Genomic DNA, 22,981 nt, shown 5'->3' with positions numbered 1-22,981 from the left:
ATTTGCAAGCTTTCAAGCGAGCTGATGAATGATTAAAAAGGCTTTTAAGATTTAGCAGCTCTGGAAAAGTTTCCAACAACGGAATTTTCCATTGGTAAACACTCGCCGCATAAATATCAACTTCATCGAAGGTTGGTCCTTTTCCCACCATTAATAAGGGTATAATTTTGCCCGCAGCCGATAACGCTGCATAATTTTCACCTCTGTTCCTAATGACACAAATGCGGGCAAAACCAAAATCCATAGACATTTAGCAAGTCGTGAATCGTTCTTTGGTGTGTTGCCCTTGAGCTTCGGGGAGAAACTTTTGCTGCCTTTCCTAATGTGCGATACACTGCGAAGAAAAAGGGCAGAGATATACGATGAGCCCTTTGGGTGTGTGTGTGTCAGTGGGAACACCTGAAACACATTTAGAAATTGAGCAGTGTGGCATGATGGCAAAAAGGCACTCGATTTCCTGTCACCTAGCCTTCCGTGCGAGCGGTAGGGTGTCATTAGCGAATGGATAAAGTTATTTTTTTTGGGAAAACTTCCTTTAGAACCGTGGGGAAAGTTTTACTTCAGCAAGGAAAATAATGATCACGGTTAGGGTCGATAATTTGCTGCTAATTTTGTTCTGAATGCTACGCATTAAGGGTCGTCGGAGAGTGGGTTTTGAAGGGTGAAAATCAGCGATTAAGTTCTCGTTAATTGATGGGCTGACTGCAGCGGTTCTGAAACTTTTTCAATTGCGGTCCACTTTGAGAAATTCCATAGGCGTAGCCAGAGGGAGGCCACTGCCCCCCCCCCCCCTTACTCAGCATCATAATTTAAAAATAATGTTTGGTTTGTTATTTCAAAATTACTTCGAGCTGTGTGTCATAATTGTGTGTGTGATATCCTCTACCCCGCACCCAGCTGGGAGCGTTGGACACATAGAATTTCAAATTATTTTAGCAAATCTAATGATCCGTAATGATGACCTTTATGTTGTGAAAATCAGTGCTTGAAAAAGGATAACTTTGTGGCTCTTAAGACAAGGCGTCCTCAACAAGTTTAAGGAAAAGGATGTACTAATGTCCATAACAGTTACAGCAAAACATCACATTGACGCTCTTATTCGCACTATCTATTCAGTGGTAAAAAAAGAACCACTGCAACCAACTGAAGATTGAACCGGATACCTTGACAATCCACAATACCTGCGGCAACAGCCAACAAATGATGCCCAGTCGTAATTGGTGGTTGAATAATGTTGCATTTATAAATTAATTTTATGTTATGTACTGGGATAAATTTAATTTTTTTTAAATAGATGGAGTTGGTGAAAACTGTGGAGCTGGAAGGTTTTGAATATTAAAAAAATCATTTTTAATGAGCTATATTTCAGTTTTTGACATATGTTTGGAATTTTAAGACAAAATCACAAATTTTTTTTTTTTATTTTCCCAGCAAGACTTTACTTTTTAACACAACTTTATTTCAGATGGCTTTTCGATCAGAAGTTACGTTTAAATGCTACAATTAATTGAAAAATGTCAAAGACGCCATTTTGAGAAAAGTTACGTGATCTAAAATGGCCGAATTCTGACGTAGGACTACGCCTGGGATTTCTATATGGGGTACACTCTGTGAAAACCGAATATGGAACATGTCACGAAATTATGAACGATTTTGATCGTTAAAAACTCAGCTCCCCCTAGACCAATTGCAATAATTTCATCACCAATCGATCAGAAATATTTATACGCATCCATAAAAATTCTTTTGATTGTTGATGTTCAACTAGAAACTTCTGAAAAAGTGGTTAATGTCAAGAATTGTCCAAAAGCGTCGAAATATCTAACAAATCCACCAATTACGTACATGCATATGCTGCTCAACACAGTCATCAGAGAATTGTTAGTAGACGAAACAAGTCGAAGTGCCCTTCCGATCGCGTGCGAATAGTAAGGATACAATTGCGTAACATTTTGCACACTCAGAACCATATTCTGAACCATGCGCCCCCAACGACGACACAAAATGCTCTCCAGAGTTATAATCTTGTAACCAAACATGGAAGCAGAGGTGCAAGTGATTTTGATCGATTCTCTTCATCGACTTTCTGTTTAGTTAATAACTAGACAGCAAACACATTCTGATACGTGCTGTGCAGAACAAAAATCAAAATTTTAATAATAGATCCAAGAGGATGCACTTCAATCATGTCGAAAATCTCATGCAATTTTTATGGCCACAAAATTAAACAAATACAGTAAAAGCAGCGTAATGTCAGTTCATGCACTGTATTAAGGATAATTTTGTACTTTTTGACAAGTAATATTACTGATATTATACTAAGCCCCTTAATTCAGTCGTTGTCACGGTAATAAAAACAAGCATCTCACCGTTTTTGGTTCTTGGGTTACCCTTGCTGGTTGTAATTCTACTGTTGGACATTTTCGAAGGACCACCAAAAAAAAAAATGAAATTGCACTATTTTCTAGCGTTGCCTCAAAGTTCAATTATTCGATTCACGATTAATCGTGAAGATTTTTCCAGCTATTCGATTAAATATGAATATGAAACAGGATCATTAATTCGCCGAACAAAATATTAAGCGCCTTTCTGCTAAAGGATAAGAATTACCAACTTGCTGACAGAAGGAGTTTAACTAAAAAGGGAAGGAACTTTAGCTGAATGGCCACCTGTCATTCTGCAGCCTTCCAACCTGTCGCAGACACCAGTTTAACCCCTACCCAGCAGCAGACGGGCCGAGACTTTTGCGAGTGCCCAATCATTGAACCGAAGAGTATGGGATTGACCGGTCCGATTTGTTGATCCAGCTGCTTACACGTCATCATCAGCTTTCAACGGGTTTACTACCATCGGCCCTTTTCAGGGCCACCAAGATTTTCCAAGCGAGTTAAATTTTTGAACATGTCCCAACTAAAACTCATATCACAAGATTCTTTTCAGGGCAATCATAGTCACTAAAGAGTATAAATAGAGAGAACTCCACTCAAATTCCTATTCCTTCACAAAACACAAGCTACTGCTGCAGTTAACAAATAATATTTACTTTGACTATATGTTTTAGTATGACTTCTGCGTGAAGTCAACGATTTACATAGTTGAAGATGCTAATTTCAAATAACAGACTGTAGTGGTAATTTTTATACGATAGATGGAGTAAATGAAAGTATAGAGTTGATAGTTCCGTTAGAGTACGGCGGTGTGAAAATTGCATATAGATAGTAGAATAGCGAGCTAGGTCAACTTTTAAAGAAGGTACAAATCGGTTTTTTCATCTCTCTTTACCAAACTCCCCCTTTGAAGAGGGATGGTGAGGGGTGTCCTCCCCCAGCCCCACCACCACTGGCAAAAAGAGATGAAAGCTGACCGCTCAAGTACCAACGATGTGTTTGAAACAGTTCTACGGATTATTTCTTTTTTTTTATCTTTCTTATAAAAATTACCACTACAGTCTGTTATTTGAAATAAGCATCTTCAACTATATAAATATTTTTTTTAAAAAGACCACGTTGTCCTACGTCACCATTGCGTACAACCCCATAGTGCTGTCCTTTGTAGTTTAAAAAAATGTAAAAACACAATTTTGCGAAGTTTCATACAAATCGGAGAAGGTCGAGTCCAAAATTTTATTTTATTTTATTCTATTTGGCCTGGAACTGTTCAATTAAAATTTTCTAAAATAGATGGTTAACAGCAAAATTTTGGCCTAACAATGAAATGGTCATATTTTTACAATAAAAATTGCTCCGATTTCGAGAGAAATATTTTTCAACTCCTTACAAAACTGATAAGTTTTGTTTCCAATTTAATCGTAAATGGTCCCAGCTTTTGTAAGTACCGGTTAGACAGGCCATCTTATGAAACTCGGTGCATACTCATCAGCATCCAAACAGTAAAAGAGCGTCGTGAATTTTCAATGGTCTCATTTGTATACGGTATCATTTCCCATCGTATAGATGATCTTATCAAAATTTAATTTGTACATACCTTCGTACGAATTATGTCAAGTTTGGACCTTTGAATCAGATGATGGCAACATACAATACGCATTGTGAATCTATTGACTTAACGATGACAAAAAAAAAGAAGCAATACTTCCATTGTATTAGCTAAATACGAACATCGGTTTTCAAATAATTTAGCCACAACTATTAATAAGAATATTTTTTATACAACCCATAGCTTTCAATAAAATGTCTCAGTTACACCAAAAATTTACTACAAGTTTGAAACATACTGATTACAAATGAGATTGAAATCAATCACAGCTTCTATCGAATGCAAGGAAAACTTTTAGCCTCACTTACTAATAAAAATGGACAAACTTTTTAACAAATATGCTGTTACTTGTTACGAAACGGTCATAATTTTATCGGAAATTTGGCCAAGGTTCAATCGGGAAGTTCAAAGGAAAATTTTCTAACGTAACATAATTGCACTCACCGATTGCTATTTTTTCAAAGCCGAACTGAACTTTTACTGAACTTTACAAATCTGTGAGCATTAGACTGATGCAAAATTTGAAATGTTTGCTCCAGAGTGTTCAAACGGTTTCAAATCGGGTCCTAATTAGCCTCCGAAAGTTTAAACTCATTTGATAAGAAGCTGACTTGGCACAAACCATGGAAATTACTATGGGAAAACCAATCATTGAACACAAACATTGTCTTCTAGACTTTTTCCATATTGTACTGTTAACAAGTTCTATTGCTATTATTATGGGAATTTTTATCAGCTACAAATTTGCAGAAAATTGTTTTTCAGCCAAACGTCAAATTAAATAGTTATTAATTGTATGAGAGATTGATAATCTTATGGCAAGATTAAGTAACTGTATTGTGGGCAACTCTGTATTCTGCAGTATGACATAGTAGCCATGACATTTGTCCTCTATTCCACGCGCCATAAACACCAATGTTGCCTGCTGAACAGTTGATTGAGCATAATCATAAGACATCAGTGACTTAAATCATTAATAATTTTTGTTCCTTACATTTGATCGAAAAGTGGTCTTCAACAAAGTTGTAGCTGAGGAAACAAGTTCAGCAATCATTATCTAAAGTAGAGTGATTTGGTGAAATTTGAGATAGATATGAACCGAAATTATGGTTTCCCCATTGTAATTTCCATATAAACTTCAAATGGTTTGTGGCAAGTCAGGTTTTTACTAAAGGAGTTCAAATTTTGGGAGGATCATCAGGACCCAATTTGGAACCGTTTGAGCACTGTGGAGCGAAAATTTCAAATTTTGCATCAGTCTAGTGAGCAAAAACAACAAGTTTGCAAAAAAACACTGTACAGAAGACTACCATGCGTCTCCATTGATTTATAGCGACTGTAACATGGTCACAACATGAACTGAATTAACTGAATTATTTCTCAGCGGTCTGATGCCCTACTTCTGCTTACTATTCATAATTCAATTCTGCTGATGCGTTCTTGCTCAATGAACCCCGTTCGATGCCAATCGGTGTTGTTGTTATCCGGTGTGGTTGCGTGGTAAGGGGTTTGTTGCCACGCAGAGTGTTGTTGACTCGGCAGTTTATTAGGAATGGTGTTCCGTAACTATATATTATTTTAAATTGATGAAATAATCATAAAATCAGAAAAGAGGGATACAGTGAGAATGCTACCCCCAATACAGTACCTCAATAAATTTTCAGAAAATTAAACAGTTTTGGAAGTTTAAGAATCTTTTGGACTAGAATTTACATTTTCTTATGTGTGTGATCCTCAAAGCTATCCAAAGTTTCTGTATTTTAAAAATAATAGATTTTTTTTCGAAGTCAGAGATAAACACGAATTTGGCAAATAGAAGTAAGAGAGTTGTTTTGGATATTTTGAAAATGAATTAATTGTGATCCGAGACTAATTTTTTAGATTTGTTAGATTGAATAATCTTCAAGACTGTGAGATTTACTGCAATTTGCAAAATTATTGGTCAAATTCCTCAGATTTGTGACAAGTCACTCCGTTCGTTTACTCAGTCCAGAGTATTCTTTCCATAACTGGGGATGTATATATGTTTATAGAGGAAAAATCATAAATAAAACCGTAGCTAGCTAGATATGAACTTAATTCAAACTAAAATAATAAATAAAAAACTATATAAATAATAAAATTCATGCTGTTTGCAATAATAAATGCTTAAACTAGGTATCATGCAAAATTAATCTAGAAGGCAAAAGACGGTTAACGACTAATTAAAAAAAAAAAAAAAAATAAATAAATAAAGAAACTCAACACGCTGTTGCACCCCTTTATCGATGGTATTTTTGGTAGCAGTACTGCCTGATGGGTGGATGCTACCTACATCAACCACGGAAAAAGGCCTATTCGCCGGTCTCAAGGATTGCAAGTCTGGAGGCTCGGTCACTTGCTTGAGCACCAAGACAGCACCCACACCTTAGCTAACGAAGAAAAATTTAGTAAAGGAATTTATTCTCCATTAAGCGGAGGAAAGGTTCTACGAAACCACCAGAGTCGTCACTGCCATAAAAAACGGTAAGCTGACACAAGTGAACGAAGCGAGACTCTAAACCTGCGAATCGAGGCTGACATATCGTAGTCCCGTCGTAGCAGGTGTCGGCGTGGAATAATCCCAGAGAACCAGACCAGTGTAATCCGCACAATCAGCGTAATCGACGCACATGGAAGAATCGGGGCAGTCGGCACGATTGTCACGAACGATCATCACCAGATATCCGGGAAGTCAGATCGGCACGATTGGCGCAAATGGCAAGGAAGGAGACCAAGGATTCGACTAGGCACGGAGACATCGTGCAATCCGTTGCGGAGCCAATTAGCGAGCGTTCATCGACGGGCCCGACACTGACACCACACACAAACAGACTACCAGAACGTCCGAGGTGTTAGGACTAAAATTGACGACTTGCTTTTGGCCGTTATGGAGTGCAGTTACGACGACATCATACTGACGGAGACTGGATTAAATGACTGCATCGATTCTCTGCAAATTTTCGGAACATCGTTCACCGTATTTTGCTGTGATGTCTGCCGCAGGAACAGTGATAAATCGAGCTTCGGAGGTGTACTGATTGCAGTCCATCACCGTTACCGTTGTACTCAAGTTCAGACGCGGCACGGTGAAAGATTGGAACAGGTGTTTGTTGATGCTGTTATTGGTCGTAATCGTTTGCTGATTGGTGCTGTGTACATCCCTCCTGACCGTAGCCGTGATGCAGAGCTGATAGATGAACATGTGGCCTCCGTTCGTGAACTGTGTGACAGCGCTTCGTTTGATGACCAGGTGCTGATATGTGGTGATTACAACCAGTTCCGCCTACAGTGGTTGCAGAATGCAGACGGCGAGGTGTTTCTGGCTGCAACGTCAACTGTACCTCCAGTAAGTGCTGCTTTGATTGATGGAATGGATTTTTTGAATTTGTATCAAGCTAACTGGATTCGTAACCATTCTGATCGAACGCTTGATCTAGTGTTTTGTTTGACCAACTGTGGGGTAACCGTAAATGAGGCTGCTGTTGCACTGTTGCCTATAGATTTGCACCATCCTTCGCTGGAAATGTTTCTTCCCGTTCAAGCCAGGTGCCAGATTGATGATCCGCACCATGCTGACTGTGAGCCTACTTTTGATTTTGGCAAGATTGACTACGGCATGCTTCGAGAGTACCTTTCTACGATTGACTGGGCTTGTCTGAATTGTGAGGATGTTAATGGAATGGCTTCAAACTTCTGCTCTATTATTCAACAGTGGTTGCAGAGGAATGTTCCACCCACTAGACGTCTATTTTCGCCTGCCTGGAGTACGCCACTGCTGCGAAAGTTGAAACGTGAGAAAAATGCCAAACAACGTAAGCATCGTGCTCTACAGTCGTCTGACAGCAAGCTTGGATTCCAACGTGTTAGTAAGGCGTATTGCAATTTGAATTCAGCTTTGTACAAGGCTCATGTCATGAGAGTGCAGACTAATCTTCGGAGAAATCCAATAAGCTTTTGGAAGTTCGTCAATAGTAAGCGGAAAAGTTCATCTGTACCGAGCAACGTGATTATTTACGACGTCGAAGCGAAATCTTCTACTGAAAGCTGCGAACTGTTTGCCAGATTTTTTGCTTCTGTGTTTGACCAAACTCCTGCCTCTGAAATCGAAGCTGAGTCTGCTGCTTTAGACATTCCCATGGACTTCATTAGTCTGTTGACATTGCAATGATGATATCTGCTGTGAAAAGTTCACTTTCTGCTGGTCCCGACGGTATACTGTCGATTTGGTTTTGCCGCTGTGCTGTTGACTTAGCTGAGCCACTGTCTGAAATTTTCACTCGGTCACTCGATGAAGGGGTTTTTCCTGAGGTATGGAAGCAGTCATCTATGTTTCCCGTCTTCAAAAATGGTGACAAGAAAAACGTCAGGAACTACAGAGGAATAACGAGCTTATCAGCTGCGTCAAAGCTGTTTGAAATAATTGTCAGCGATACCGTTCAACACGGTTTTATGCCTGGAAGATCGGTCACGACGAATCTACTAAGCTTCACCAACACTTGCATAACTGCTATAGAAAGCAAGGCTCAAGTTGATGTCATCTATACTGACCTGAAGGCGGCTTTCGACAAGATCGATCACAATGTGCTGTTGGCTAAACTGTCACGTCTCGGATCATGCTCTAATCTAGTGTCTTGGCTGAACTCTTACCTAACGGGAAGGAAACTCCGCGTTAAATTTTACTCCTGTGTTTCTTCGACCTTCTGCAATACATCCGGTGTTCCCCAAGGAAGCAACTTGGGACCATTATTGTTCACACTGTTTTTCAACGACGTTGCTTCGAAATTAGGCTTGGATTGCGTGATCATCTACGCCGATGACCTGAAAATATATTTAGTTATTCGCTCAACTGAAGATTGCCACCGTTTGCAACATCTTCTAGACCTATTTTCTGACTGGTGCCATCGGAACAAGTTAATTATTAGCGTACCGAAGTGCTCTGTTATGACCTTTCATCGTTCAAAACAAACGATATTGTTCGATTATCGCATCAAGGGTACTTCACTTAAACGAGTTGAAGTGATTACTGATCTCGAAGTTGTGCTGGATCCAAAACTGACGTTCAATTCTCACTGCACTTCGATAATTGCCAAGGTGAATCGACAGTTGGGCTTTATTTCGAAAATTGCAAAGGATTTTACGGATTCATATTGCTTGAAATCCTTGTATTGCGCGCTGGTACGGCCAATTCTCGAAACCGCTTCTGTCGTTTGGACTCCAAATGATGTTTCCTGGACCTTAAGGATTGAACGTGTCCAACGACGATTCATCCGGCTAGCACTGCGTCATCTACCTTGGCGCGATCCGTTGAACCTCCCTGCCTATCCCGATCGATGTAGACTGCTGGGCATGGACACCCTTGAAAGAAGGCGAAGACTACAACAGGCGACATTCGTGGCGAAGTTGCTAAATGGTGAAGTCGATTCTCCCCGGCTACTTTCTATGTTGGACTTCCGTGACGTGCTCAACGTCCTCTTCGGCAGCGGTCACTACTACAGGACAGATTTCACCGTACTTTGTTTAGATAGACAATTTTTAACGTTCATGGACTTGAAGAACATATTCAGAATTCTGTCATTTCTGATGAATTTTTAAGCGAACTTAAAAGGAACTTAAGGAGTATTCTAAGAGAGTTGTTTAAGCATAATTCCTAAGCAAATGTGAGAATAGATCCAAGTGAACTCTGAGAGCATTCCAATTAAAATCTGAGGAGAAATTCAACAGGAGATTGAAGCATAAATCCACCAAAAGAAGAAGGTGAAAACTTAATGAATGCCTAATAATATTGGCTAAGAATTGTAAGGAGAGTTACAAGTGAATTTTAAAGAATTCGGAAGAGAATTTTATTGTTGATCGGGCTGTAAGTTCAGGAGAATATATTAAGAGAATGTGGTGGCAATTATGAGGATATATTCAAATTTAATTTGAAGTGCATTCCAAAAGAATTCCGAGGAGATTTCAAAGGAATTTATCAGGAGAGCCTGATTGGATCGTGGAGTATTCCAATGTAATTCATATGTGAATTTCATGGAATCTAAAAGAGAAATTCCATGGGAATTCTGAAACATATTTTGAGGAATTTCTGAGCAGGTTTCAAAAGTAATTTTAGGGATACGAAGACAATTCTGAGGAAAATTCCAAAAGAATCTGAAAAATGTTGAGGAGAATTTTGCGGTAATCATGCTACATTTATTAGAAATTTGAAGCATATTGCAGAGCGAAATTCATGAGTTTTCGTTAGATAATTACTAGACTGCTTTTAAGAAAATTATGTGGCTATTACCACAGACAGTCATAGTCCCAAGATGTATTTTTTAGATTATTTTAAAGACATAATTGAACAAACCTCAAAGAAATTCTGTGAAAGGTTCCCAGGAAAATCTACACAGTTCGAAAAAAAAATAGTAATAATTTCTGTTCAATATGATGCACATAAAAGGAGCGTCACATATCATATAAGTTTACATTATAAACCATGTAAAGTGCTGAGACTTCTCATGAAATGTTGAAAATATTGTATGCAAAAGCCTATCTTTGTAAACAACATTGCTTACAAGTTGCTCGTTTGCGTGAAAGGAAATACAAGTTGACGTGCACAGCCCGACACAGCCCAAATTTGAAAGTGAAAAAGTGGGGAGCTTCACCCGAACACTTGTTCATTTCATCCAACTCTAAATTTCTACCCAAGGTTTCAACCCTGCTCAAATCTCAACACAAAGATCTGCTCCAATTACTTGAATGTGCACAGTTCTAAAAAGTAGAGTTAATTTCTGTTCAATATAATGCACATAAATGGAGCGTCACATATCATATACATTTACATTATATATCATGTAAAGTTCTGATACATTTCATGAAATGTTGCTTATATTGTATACAAAAGCCCATCTTTATAAACAATATTGCTTACAAGCTGCTCATTTGCGTGATATGAAACACAAGTTTACGTGGATGAATAATTACAACACAATTAAAATTCAGAATTTTTTCTGTGTATGTATGTAAGGTAGCCACAATCTCTTCAAAGATCTTGTCTTGGATGCGGCTCCACTTAATAGCGAGATTGAATTGAGTTACCGGTGCGAATTCACAACAACATTGTATGAAGGGCCAACAACAGAGGGGCGGACCCGTAAGCATACACAGCCAAAAATTCTGAATAATAATTGTGATGTAAACATTTATTTCACGCAAACGATCAACTTGTAAGCAATGTTGTTTACAAATATGGACTTTCGTATACAATATTTGCAACATTTCATGAAATGTTTCAGAACTTTACACGATTTATAATGTAAACGTATATGATATGTGCCGCTCCATTCATTTGCATCATATTGAACAGATATTTACACTACTTTTTCGAACTTTGCACTTACACGAAACCTGCGGGAAAGTGAGAGTCTGCTTCCAACGATACGATCCAACAAAACGAATAACACAATTTGCAATACTTTTTAAGCTTCCCACAGGATGGTTTGATAAGAAGAGCGCGTCAATCTCCCTGCAACTGTTGGAGTAGAATTCACACCACAACGATCGAATCCTTAGGACAAAGAAAATGATGATGTTTATTCCCTGTTAGACTCCGGCTGTAAGTCATTCCATCGTCCAGTTCCAGTTTGAATGATACCCTGATGTTCCAAACCAACCCAGTATTTATATAATAAAAATATATGTTATGGAGAAATGAAATAGGGGAAATGGATGCAATGTCGGCCTAAATCCCCCTAACTTGGCTCATACCTACATTCATAAGTAGTACCGTCCCAAGGACGCGTTTATCTAGATAAAATTGATAAATAGCAGATTTTTAGTGATGGGCCCAATCTTAGATCCATAGGCCAACATTAGAACCATTTCCCCAATATCATGACATTAAATATTTTACATATGAAAAGATGCAGCTCCATGTTTCCTCAGCTCACAATATCAGGTGGATGGAATACTGAAATTTCAAGGTTATATTGCAAATACATATTTTTAGGGACAGCTCCTTTGAGATAAAAAAACGTGGTCAAATAGACATAGAAATTACAAAAAAATACCCTAACAAAAAAATCGACAACTCTGGGGCTAAGGAAGATTTGTATTTTAATCGGAGTTTCTACCGCATTTTTTTTTTTTTTTTTTCTTTATTTTTGTGATTTTTAACCGTAGGCTAGTTCATCACATTTTTTTCTACCGCAGTTTAGCCTGCGGTAGAAACTCCGATTAAAATACAAATTAAAAAAAAAAAAAAAAAAAAAAATATTTTTAATTCCTGGCATCATTGGTCAACTCCGTTAAACACCACGCACAACTTTCCGAAGGGCATTCTTCAAAAACATTAAGAAGAGTGAGAAACTCGATTGTCAAGTCCCGTCCCGGATTTTTCATGGCAGATCTTCAGAAATACGATTATTTCATTCGAGATTTTATCCCCTCTATTTTGAAACTTGCTCATAATAATCCTTTTTTTTTTAGAAGCTGCCATATGAAGCCAACATCTTCTTAATCTCCAAGTGTCTTCATATGGCTTCAAAAGTCTTAGAAGTGAGCAAAACCAGTCTTGAAGCAACACGCTCACAGTTCCTACTACCAAATCAAATCAATCTGTATTCGAACGATTCATCACTTATTCGCAGTTCAATTCATCAACATGCCTGCAGCCAACGTCAAGGGCTAGCGAAAAATCAATAAATCACAGTCACTGCGTTACCATCGTGCATCCCTTCAGGGTTCAGCCATCATCCACATCGGCCGGCTGTCACAACATGAGAACTCGTTTACTTACACAATGCCACCGAACCGTCATCTTTTGCTTCATCTCAGCTGCAAAGGAGTTTTGCTGTTCCATGGAAACTCATAGAAGCCATTACCGGGTGCGTTGTAATACTTGTAATTACACCATATTATGCCATATGGTCCCATCTCACATGTCATGTCGTCTTGTCGCTCGAGCTCAAACTGCTGCCGCTTCTGCTGTAGATAATCATCTCGTGCGGAGGCGTCAAGGCATTAGACATTTTCGTCCGGAGTGGAGATAATCGCGCCTTCATCCGGAATAGACGGCATTCTACAGGACAGGACAGGAGGACATCTAAATCGTTGTCCACTTTAGCTAGCCATCTCTCTGTGGCGAGAGCAGCAGCAACAATAATGATGTCGGTTATCACGACGACGACGACGACGACGACGATGATGAGGATGGCACTACTGACACTCTGTTTAATTCATCGGCATAAAAGTAGAACTCATGTGTCCGGCTGTCCTCGCCGTAGGAGCCAGGGCAGGAGTAGGGTGGTTGTGATGAACACCCGCGATGATTCGAGGATGTATGCAAGAAGCCACCAGAAGGAATAGAATTCGAGTAAGCAAAGAAATGGGATGAATATGGGTTGATGGTGAAGATAAACTACGATCATCGGCTGTGCAGGATGATGATGGTGATGGTAATGATGATGTAACCGGTGATGCTGGAAAACCGATAGCTCTGACTCGAGGGGAACGTTATTCCTGTACACACAATGTGAATAATTGAGGTTAGAAAATCAGGTCAAGGAAATGTTCGTGCTCGTTAGTGATTCTCTTGTTGAATTCCGTATCAAGTCATGCAGTTCTTTTTCTCGTATTCCTCGGAACCTGTGTTTGAACAACAGTCATCAGCCACTATCAATTTGAATTCACTGTAGATAGATTGAACACAATTAATTGTAACCTGATATCAAAATGGCTATTTCAACTCCACGCCAACTACCATTAGAAACGAAATCGTCAATGGAATTCGATTGCCCTGATTTATTTTATATTGGATTGCATTTGTGGATCCCATCGAGGCGAGTTACTTCTTTTTTAGCTGCCATTATAATCCGCCAACTGTGCAGCTTTTACAGCACTCGTAAAAAAAACAACCACTCTTAGGGGGAAACAAACTTTTCCAATTCCAACTAGGTGGAAACCACGAAATCATAAAATGCGTCCCAGTCACGATCCTGCGGTATGATGGCAAGTGCATTCAAGTTCGAGAAGTATTGCGCAAAATGGGATTTCCATAGTTTTGTGGATTTACGAGTAGATAGTCGATCATCAGCTAATGGAGTGGTTACCATGAGCGTTGTGTGCTTGACGAGATGTTTGTTCATTGGAGTATGGTTTATTGTAGGAAGATAGTGCTGCCGGTGGTGTAGTGGTAAGCGTGATTGCCTCTAACTTCAAAAGGCCTGGGTTCGATCTCAGTCGGTGCCGCCGGTATTTTCTGAGGCATAATCATCTCACGCCTTCCTTCGGAAGGGAAGTAAAGCCGTTGGTCCTCGGTTCATGAGTTGATGGGTCGATAGGTAGGGTCCAGGTGTGGGAGCTGCCTTTTTGGCACGTCGGTAGCATTGGTGCTCAGCACGGAAAACAAGATCGACGGAAAAAAAACAAACCAAAGAAAAAAAAAAAATAGTTTTTATAAAAGTTGACGATACCAAGTCCTTTTCCTCTCCTTCCCTTCCCTTCTTCTATTTTCAGAAAGCGAGTAATGGCGCTATAACCATATGCCATATAGGGCTAGGACAAGAGTTAGTGCTCAGGTCCCAACCGCTAGAAGAAAATTGGAGCATCACTTAACCTTTTTAGACTAGATGCTCCCAGCAACAAATGATTTATAAATAACAATACAACGGAACGTACGGTACGAGATGTCCACGTTTCATCCATTTATTGGATTCTCAAGCATCGTGTTTAGATCTTGGATTTAAACAGGCCCGATGTTTCTAAATCATCTTGCCCCTCAAATGCTGCACAGTAGGCCTGGCCGTTTTGATATATTTTGCGCATCTATGATGCGCACCATATACCAAATAGAAAAAAAAAAGTGATGGAGGTATAGGGGAAATTCAGGTAATGTCGGCCTAAATGCTCCTAATTTGGGCCCATACATAAATTCCGCAATCGACTAAATTTTCAATAACGACCAAAAATATCCATTAGTACGGTCCCAATGACGCGTTCATCTAGATAAAATTGATAAATAGCAGATTTTTAGCGATGGGCCCAAACTTAGATCCATAGGCCAACATTAGAGAAATTTCCCCTATCTATCATTTTCCAGGATGCTTTCATGAACTGGCTGTGTTGGTGTTAGATTAGATTAGATTAGATTAGATTACAAATTTACAAATGCAATCACGCCCCTTTGAAATGTTGCCACTGAATTATCTTTGCTTGACAGCATCGGTTTCAACACAACAACCAGGTTGCTATGTGTAAATGTTGTTGAGCAATGCGAGTTACTCAGAGTTACTCAAAATTAACTCCGATTATACTCATGATCGAAAGCTGTCTTGCCCCAAGAGAAATACATCCAGGCAGGCGAAAAACTTTCGCACATATGAATGTAAGGAAGCTGGGGTCTATCACCCGTTCTGCCATCCTTCATCCTGGTCGGATTTTTCCAGCTCATCGTATTTGCTTTCCTCCAAATGTGCCCTTCAGTGATGAGTTTTTCCCGTTCTCTTGACTCTGATGATGTGCAGGCGAGTGTGACAAATGGAATAAAAATGCAAATTTGTTGGGTTTTTGCGTGTGGGTGTGTTTTTTTTTGTAAACGTATATCGAAGATGAGTAGGCATAGAGATCTTGGGCCGGGCTGGATCGCTATCACCTGCGTGACGAAGGAAATTGGGCATGCAAACATAATGAATTTTTGCTTTCGCATTCTGAGGGATGAAGACGATGATCAATTGACAGCCGGTTAACATTCAGGTGTGCTTTACTGCAAACTCACCGGTATTGATGAAACACAAACTTTTCTGTTTTGAGGTTTCGTGTGGGTGCAGTTCAAATGGTAGTGAATTTCATCCGGATTGGTGGACAAGGGATGCACACTTAGAAAAAATCATGTAAATTTAGGTGCTTTGAGACTGACATATACGAGCGTCAATTTTGACATAAAATTGAGTTATAACAGACGCGAAGTTCAACTCAATCAAACGTCAGTCTCGGAGTACTGAATTTTACATGAAATTTTTGTTTACGTCTGATCCTTTATGTCAAATATGGATTCCGTCACATGTAAAATTAATTATTTCTAAGTGTGTGGTCCATTAATTATGTCACGCAAATTTGGCCCATTTTCAACACCCCTCCCCCCTTGGTCACATTTTTTGTATGGACCTTAATTTTTTTTTGTATGGCTCGTCACAGTTTTCAAAACTCCCCTCCCCCTAAATGTGTGACATAATTAATGGACGACCCCTAAGTGGAAAATTGCGTGGTTGCTACTTGAAATAAAGTGATATTTTTTGTCATTCCTTGATTCTAGTAAATTAAATATATTGGCTGGTGATTTTAATATTAAATGGCGTGATAACCATAATTCGAATCATTTGAAGCGTTTAGCTGAGTTTTTTTTTAATTTAAAGCAAACGGTAAATTAATAAACCCGTATTTCCAGGCACAGTAGAACTTTAATTGACTACGTTTATTCCAATTTTGATTCCATTTGTTCAGCTACGGATACTGATTTGAAAATAAAAACCGATCATGAGACCTTAGTGATTAATGTCTTAGATAACGATAATTTTGTAAAATTGAAGTGCTGGAGGAAATATTCGAAGCAAGCTGTTAATCAATCCATTGAATTGGTCGATGAACCTGACGAAATAAAATAGCCAGTAAATAGTAGTTGTAGATTTGAAGTTTTTCACCCAATTACATTAGATGAACTTGGAGTTATTTGTTTTTCATTAGGAAAATCGGCTGGAGTGGATAATGTTAATGCTTGAGTTATTCAAGATTGCTTTCATGTCATCGGCCACATCTTGCTGGACCTTATTAATGAATCATTGCAAACTGGACATGTGCCACAAATTTGGAAGGAATCCTTAGTGGTCCCTATTCAAAAAGTTGCTGGGACGATTAAAGCCGAAAAGTTTCGTCCCATCAACATGTTGCACACATTAGAGAAAATTTTAGAACTTGTTGTTGAAGGCCAGCTGTTGGAGTATTTAAATAGTAATAGTTTGTTAAATAGTTATAGGGATATCGGGAAGGTCATTCTTGTGAAACCGAAGCGGAAAAATAACTTGGAGTTTAAAGATACGATTGTTGCTGTTTTTTGGATCTTAAACGCAATTTTGAAACAAATTCTAGGCCCTTATTGTTACGATCAATCAAGCGCTTTGGAATTATGAGTACTGCATGTACATGGTTTGAAAGCTATTTGTCTGACAGAGCTCAACGGACTGTTTTTAATGATTCTGTTTCCAGTCCCGTGGGGAATAACCTTGGAGTGCCTCTGGGAAGTGTATTAGGGCCCCTGTTATTAAATTTATATATTTATGACATGCAACGTGTTTTACGATTTTGCGACATTAATCTTTTTGCAGATGATACTGTGTTATCCATTGCAGCTAAGAGTTTAGATGATGCCGTTTTACACTTGAATGAAGATTTTCGTTCTCTAAGTAGATAGTTGAAGTATAAGTAGTTGAAATTGAATAAAAGTAAAACTTAATTTATGGTAATTTCGCAGAATCGAGTAAATGAGAACGTCTCTGTTGTAATTGATGATGAGACTATTGATCGCGTTCGGGAGATTAAATATCTTGGCGTGATTATTGATGACAAACTTAAGTTCAACTCTCACATTGACAATGTGATCAAGAAAATTGCCAAGAAGTATGGAATTCTATGTCGATTGAAAAACGATTTAACTATATTGCCAGTAAAATACAGCTATACAAATCAATCATCCCTCCTCACCTAGAATTTTGCCCTTACATTTTATTTCTGACCAATGAAACACAAATATCAAGATTACATCGCTTGCAGAATAAAATAATGCGTTTGATATTGAGAAGTAATAGATTCACTTCCTACACTTTGATGCTAGACGCCTTACAATGGTTGCCAGTGAAGCAAATAATTGTATATTTAACTATGGTGTTCATTTTTAAAATAGGGGAATTGAGGTATTCTCATCAATCTAAGCAGCGTCCGCACTTCTATTAGCATTTTCTCAGCGTCACGCGCATATCCGGAGAACTTCGTGATTAGGGCGTGATTGCTTTTGTAAACAAACACGCCAATCACCGATTTCTCGCGAATTAAATCTCAATCTTAAAAACTAATGACACATCCAGGTAGACTAATGATTCTTATTTCATTTGGTTTACCCAAGTAACAATTTCCAGTTGAAGAAACGCTTTCGTTTTAATTTTGTTCAGCTGCATGTTGAATAATAACTGCACAATGTGTTCCAATGGTTTGTTTTGATGCGTTTATTTCACGTTCTATATAGCTCTTGTCAATCAGTTTAACAAAGGTGCTATAAAAGTTATCATAGGTCTTAAAAAGCATATAGTTCCCAAGTAACAATTCAAGCTGAACATTAAGAACAGAAGCTGATTATTGGTTGATTCAAGGTGTACAAAGCTGATTAACATCAGGCTGAATATATAGTTGATTAGTCGTGCATTAAGCGAATTGTATCCCCATAAACCAACCTCAATAAGTTAGCTGATCTAAAGATTGAACAAGCCTTATTTAAGCTTAACAAATCAGCAATGCGTTACACATATTTTGATAGCTTGATTTGTTAAATGTCGTCAGTGTCTGTGTCACTCGTTGCATGTCCGACATTTTAGTTCTTCTAAATTCACTTTCTAATTACAAGCAGTGGTAGCAGTAGGGACAAGGAAAAGGATTTTTAGGAAGAGCTCCAGGTAGATGTGGGCTGCGACGACGTCGGAAGTATACATTTGTATTCCTGTGTGTTTTATCTGTTATATTGCACTGAAGTTTCAGACCGCATTCCAAAAATATCACTCAACTATGGCATCCAAATGACCATCGAAATAAATCACATTGTGTTAACTGCACTTGAAAATGAGAGGAATGTTTTACTGTCACCAGTTGTTGTTTGCAATTCTGCATTGCTGTATAATACTCTTCCGGTTGCTATTATTCAACTTAAATTTGACGTGCTTCAAATTAATGACCATACATTTTGCCACACATATGCTTAAATGGTCCAGTAGGTATGGTTGACGCCTGTGAATCACCGGCTGCCGGTTCGAACCCCGAAAAGCAAAGGTAAATATAACAGCAAAAAAGGTTATCTTCCATTTAATTCCACTTAATTAATTTTGGTATCCATGACAGATACGTATTTCGACTACAATGTGCAGTCTTCATCAGTGTCATTCCCACTAAAGAACTTATCAAAATCTAACCCCCTTAAGTACTCATCCCCTAGGTATAAAAGTCAAGATCACAGGTATATAAATGAAACTACAATGTGTTGAATCGGAACCTACCTAACTAATTAAAACCAAAGATTTAAGTAAGCTAAAGGAGAAAAATCTATTCAACTCTATAATAAGGAAAATCCCAAAGGCTTGGTAGCCATCATAATGAAGTAATGAAATTGGGTTGTTAGCGGAATGCTTTAATAAAACAGCAAAAAAGGTTATCTTCCATTTAATTCCACTTAATTAATTTTGGTATCCATGACAGATACGTATTTCGACTACAATGTGCAGTCTTCATCAGTGTCATTCCGACTAAAGAACATTGTAGTTTCATTTATATACCTGTGATCTTGACTTTTATACCTAGGGGATGAGTACTTAAGGGGGTTAGATTTTGATAAGTTCTTTAGTGGGAATGACACTGATGAAGACTGCACATTGTAGTCGAAATACGTATCTGTCATGGATACCAAAATTAATTAAGTGGAATTAAATGGAAGATAACCTTTTTTGCTGTTTTATTAAAGCATTCCGCTAACAACCCAATTTCATTACTTCAAAGGTAAATATGTTAATTCAATTAATCAGCAACAAGTTAAAGCAGTTCCATATGAATGCGTAAGATATGAAGCAGTATTCCATTATTATTTTTGAAATAAAACTAGAAGGCTGAACAAGGGTTGGAAAAGACTGTTATTTAATGCCTTAAAAAGTTTATAATGTATATTACTGTTAAGCTTTTGGCTGATTAAAATCACCAGATTTAGATGTTTAAAAGCTGAACAAAGGTTAACATGGTCTATGTACAGCAATTAATCAATCTAAGGCTGAATTAAAATCGATTGAACAACACTTGTTAAGCATCAAATTGTTACCTGGGTTGAACCGAACGTAAAAAATCATTTAAGAGTGCTCCAAGCAGCTTTTGAAGCGTTTAACCAAAAAGGCAATACAACTACATTCTTGTACAACTCTGGAAGCTATTATTCAACGTTTGATCAACTCAGGTGTTTTATAAGAGCTCCCAATGGTTTGTTTTGATGCGTTTATTCCACGTTCTATATAGCTCTTGTCAATCGGTTTAACTAAGGTGCTATAAAAGTTATCGTAGGTCTTATAAAGCATATAGTTAAACCGAACGTAAACAATCATTTAAGAGTGCTCCAACAGCTTTTAAAACTTTTAATCAAATGGCAATACAACTACATTCTTGTTCAACTCTGGAAGCTATTATTCAACGTTTGATCAACTCAGGTGTTTTATAAGAGCTCTCAATTGTTTGTTGGGTAGTTTGTTCGCGAGATTGAGCTTTTATGCGTGAGAAATCAGCGGTTGACGTGTTTGTTTACAAAAGCAATTACGCCCAAATCTCAAAGTTCTCCGGATATATGACGTATCTGTTGGTTTACATTCATCTGTTGCTTGCTTCTCTATCCATTCCAATCGACAGAATTCTTCAAATCTGTTTTAAAGCGTTTTTACAACGCTCCAAACTTCTCAGTTGAGTATGACTATTGTCGGCAGCCTCTTTTTCTTCGGCAACCTTGCCATTAGAACTGCGTGTTAACCAACTGCGTGTTAATATACTGTTATAAGTGGCAACTCGAAATAAGCCCCATTATGTAGTACGTATGCTTAATTTGAAGAAAAATCTGGCATAACAGGATTGCTCGGTCGTACAAATATAATCAGATTGAAGCTGAAAGACTAAAAAATCGTTTAGGTGCCGAAGCCAACATTTACCCTAGTTAGTTAACGGTTTGCTGCCTAGATATTTGTGTGATCGAATTGAAAGAGGAAGTGACTTTCATAGATATAATACTAGAAACGCGGTTGAAATAAGAACACCACATTTCTTGACTTGTGCTTCACAAAATTCATTATATTTTAAAGGAATAAATGTTTACAATTCGATGCCTAGACACATTCAACGTGTAACAACATTATCAGAATTTAGAAGAAACTGCATTTCACACGTTAAAATAATGTATCTTGACGAAGTTATCTATAACGGATTATTTTGTATGGACAGCTGGTGATGATGGATTTTTAAAATTTGATTTAATAATAGCAGTAGATTAATTAGAAAAGTAGTCTACAATGGTTTGAGCCTCGCGCGCGTATTACGGATATAGAGGACTGAATTTAACATATGATAGAAGAAAAATGCAATTTTGAAGCTTATTTGGAAGATACCTTGAGTTAGTAGTAAGTTTTCTGGCAAATGTTGGGGGTTTGTGAGCATTCCTGACATTGCTGAAAATTATGATAGCATCAGATTGCGGGGTTGCTAGTGTAATGGGATGCTTTGTTGATTGTTCATTAACTCTTGATTGCTTGTAATACTTATGAATATTTTAGGTGGACAAAAAGGCAAACTAAGAGGTGGACGCCTGAGCTTTTCTACATTTATATCGCTGTGAAGCAACTGTAAACTCTAGAGGGAATTTATATCTGTAACTGAAACCAGTTCGATTTTGTTTGCAACCTGGTTAAAATGTCATATTTAATTATCTTAAAGATAAATCGTCCAGCTCAAACCTTTGTAGGGGTAAGAGGTGGGACCATCTTCATCATCATCATGATCCGTCGAACACACTTCAACATTCAAAGTTCATCTAATAATACACATTAGCATTAATGAAACCATGGAAAAGCTTGGCAACATCAGTTAAAAGAACGTAAAATACCTTTCAATATTCTTCTCTAATACGACAAATTGCACCACCTATTGTGCACACATGGCAAGATTATATAAATCCCTACTGCAGTGCCTTTGTAGCCAACTACCAACAACAGCTCAATATATTCTCTAACAAAAAAAAAAACAGGGATTACACCGAGAACAGCTTCCTGTTTTGTGTAACCCCATAATCGATGCATTGAATTCCACTTACTTCACCGACGACGGCAAAACCCTGTTCTCTCATCATCGTCGAAATAAAAACAGATTCTACGGGTCATAAATGAATTTTCCGGCTTTTGCAAGTAATGCTGGGAAATCCTCCGGTCTGCATCACAATAGCGCACCTCTTGCCGAGGTCTGGTTCTGCTGGAAGCCCCAGCAAAAAACCGTTACAAGAATCCTTATTGATGAGAATTACTAATACCCTTTCCTTAACTTCGAAAGGAAACAACCGCCCTCCCCACCTTCTTGTCGAATATTCGTTCCTACTCAGATTGCATCCTACGTGACTAAAATGAAGCAACAACAACAGCAGCAATAAATGATGCCGTACGATAAATGGTCCAGTGTGAATTTATTTATTGCTTAACACTGCCTTACACATCGTCTGCATCCTCTGTTTTGAGATATATATTTTTTTTTGAAAACGGACCATCCCCAACTATTCTCGCACAGTCGAAAGCAGGGGGATTATCCCTTTCTGGATGATTAATGGCATTCGAGGATGACTGCGTCGTCGTCGTTTTCGTTCACCAGTTCGAAAAGCATACAAGGGGAAGGAAAAAATTAAATATATATAGCAGATCTGCCAACCCAGCATCAACCAGCGCTGCCCAGAATGTTGAAACGGAACGGATAATGCCATCCACATATGAGATCTCGGTTCGACGGTGGCGCGAAGGCGTGAAATGAAAAGCTCATGCACTCCGGGTTCATGCTCGCTGGTTGCGTTTGATGGAGTGTTCAGTTGGAAATATGGGAAAATGAAAATGGACTGAAGCAGCAGCAGCAGTACTGGAACTGCTTGTAAAAATAAGACTGGCATGAGGGGAGGGGAAAA

The 22,981-nt window shown here is 38.3% G+C and overlaps 1 protein-coding gene across 3 annotated transcripts in view; it reads right to left on the bottom strand.

The window, feature by feature from the left end:
* The window catches only part of dpr12 (defective proboscis extension response 12), an 852,041-nt gene that overhangs the window by 53,320 nt on the left and 775,740 nt on the right, over nucleotides 1-22,981 (bottom strand). The window lies entirely within an intron of this gene.

This window comes from Ochlerotatus camptorhynchus, unplaced genomic scaffold (genome assembly GCF_037179485.1).
Source record: "Ochlerotatus camptorhynchus isolate MF236.1 unplaced genomic scaffold, CSIRO-AGI_Acam_v1.1 ptg000361l, whole genome shotgun sequence".
NCBI lineage: Eukaryota > Metazoa > Arthropoda > Insecta > Diptera > Culicidae > Ochlerotatus > Ochlerotatus camptorhynchus.
This window is presented reverse-complemented; position numbering and strand designations above follow the sequence as displayed.